This window comes from Carlito syrichta, unplaced genomic scaffold (genome assembly GCF_000164805.1).
Source record: "Carlito syrichta isolate Samal-C Ts95f unplaced genomic scaffold, Tarsius_syrichta-2.0.1 Scaffold309823, whole genome shotgun sequence".
Taxonomy (NCBI): domain Eukaryota; kingdom Metazoa; phylum Chordata; class Mammalia; order Primates; family Tarsiidae; genus Carlito; species Carlito syrichta.
Genome location: NW_007253919.1, coordinates 279,063 through 281,292, shown reverse-complemented (window position 1 = coordinate 281,292; position 2,230 = coordinate 279,063).

Sequence of the window (2,230 nt, the reverse complement as noted above, 5' to 3'; positions counted from 1 at the left end):
ACATTCAATTGTGAAAATTAAAGTACATATCACAGTTCCTGCCTGATATGTTCTTCCCGACTTTGGACCTTCAGGCAATTGTCCAATGTGCTGAACATAAGGCTCCTTGTCAGAAAACTACCATCTGGGGCCAGGCTTGGTGACTCAGCCTATAATCCCAGCACTTTGGGAGGACAAGGCGGGTGGATTGCCTGAGCCCGCAGGTTTGAAACCAGCCCAGGCAACTTGGCGAGATCTCATCTCTACAACAAATAAATAAAAAATAGTCGGGTATGGTAGCACGCCTGTAGTTCCAGCTACTTGGAAGGCTGAGGCCGAAGATCGCCAGAGTCCAGCAGGTTGACGCTGGGATGGCTGTGAGTGTGCCACTGCACTCCAGCCTGGGAGACAGAGTGAGACTCCCACTCAAAAAAAAAAAAGACAACTACCAGATAGGGGCTCATCTTCTGGATATCCTGAGTGGTGTAGGATGTTTTCATCTCTTTTTTAGTTCTTGAGTTCCAGTAAAAAGATCGGGTAGCAGTTCCTGTAGTTTGTGAGTCACTTAAGAAGGCCTCTGCTTTCCTGGAACACAGGTTACAAACGTCTTGACCCTAGAGCCTGTGTTTGGGTTAAAGCAGCGGGATCCTGTACCCCTGATGGCAGTCTGTTATTTGAAGTGCTTGGAGCTTAGAAACAGGAGTCCATGGAAAGGATCTCGCGTTCCCCAAAGTCTCCAAGCCTTGAGTCCTTCACTGCAACATTGAGATCAAGATGGCCACCCCAGGGGCCCTTGAGTTAAGCCATCCAGTGGAATAGAAACATCTAGCACTTTAGTAATTTGAGTCAGCCATCATGAGTTCCCTCCCTCTCCAGTGCCCTTTTGGCAGGGGAGCCCACCATCCCTCAACCAGCTCTGAAAGAGTGTTGATCACACGTGCAGAGCAGATTGGTGGCTGCGCTCCGTCTTGCAATTTTCCAGGAATGTGTGGGACCCAGGCGGCAGCTCTGGAATCAGCAGGTGCCAGAGCTGTTGGGCATACTCCACCCTTTCCTGTGGCCTCTTGGAGAGGGGAGGAGAGCAGAGGAGGGATCTGCTCACCACCTAGACTCGGCTTCTCTCATTGGAGACATAGGCAGGAGAGAGGGCAGGGTGGGAGACATGTTGAAGGAGCAAGGAGGGAATTTCCAGGCTCCTCCCTTCTGAAGTCACCCAGCCTTGAGATCACTGTAGAAACAATAGGTGTTTAGGGACTTCAATGTGGGCTGAGCATTCCTTCCACCCTGCGAGACATGCATGGCATTCTTAGGGTCCACTAAAGAGTGCAGGGGTGGCTGGAGGCTAGAGGATAGCCTGGGAGATGCTGGGATTAGAAGGGTTGGTGAACTCAGGGTGTCTTTCCTGGGCAGAGACCTTCTGCTGGAGAGAAGCTTTCTCCCTCCATTGGTAGTGCAACACTGTAACAGTAAGGCTACCATGGGCATGTGTGTAAATTGTACTTTCCAGCCCTCTCCTCACAGGGCTTTGCAGCAGCATTCCTCACAACAACCTTAAGTGGTTGAATACTGCAACCCCATTTTACAGAGGAAGAAATTAGGCCTTGGAGAAGTTAAGTCATTAGCAGGGATATTTCCCACTGTGGGATCTCACAACGTCTCCCTCCTGCTTTCTCGGATGCTGAGAAACCTCCAGCATCCTCCACGCTTTTTTGATTAGCGTGGGCAGCTCTCCCAGCAGCCTTGGACAGTGGTGAGCCCCTTTAGCCAGCCACGGACAGGACCCTGCTCTCACATGTCACTTCTCTGTCTCCATCCTACTGGTTTCAACTGGTCTCTTTGCAAACCCACAGGGCTCTTGGAGGACACCCTCAGTCTGGACTCTGTGCTACCTACTGCACTTCACATCCTATGGGGTAAGGCAAAATTGTTTTATTTTTACTTTTAGTCAGTATCACTATGTCACCCAGGCTAGAGTGCGGTGGCATGGTCATGGCTCACCACAACCTTAAAACTTCTGAACTCAAGCGATCCTTGGCTCAGTCTACAGAGTAACTGGGAAAACAGGCTCACACCACCATGCTGACTAATTTTTCTATTTCTTGTCGAGATGAAGTCTACGTCGCCCAGGCTGGTCTAGAACCCCTAGGCTCAAGCAATCCTCCCACCTCGGGCCCCCAAAGTGCTGGGATTACAGGCATGGGCCACTGTGCCTGACCTATTTGGTTTTGTTTTTTTTTTTTTTTTGAGTTGG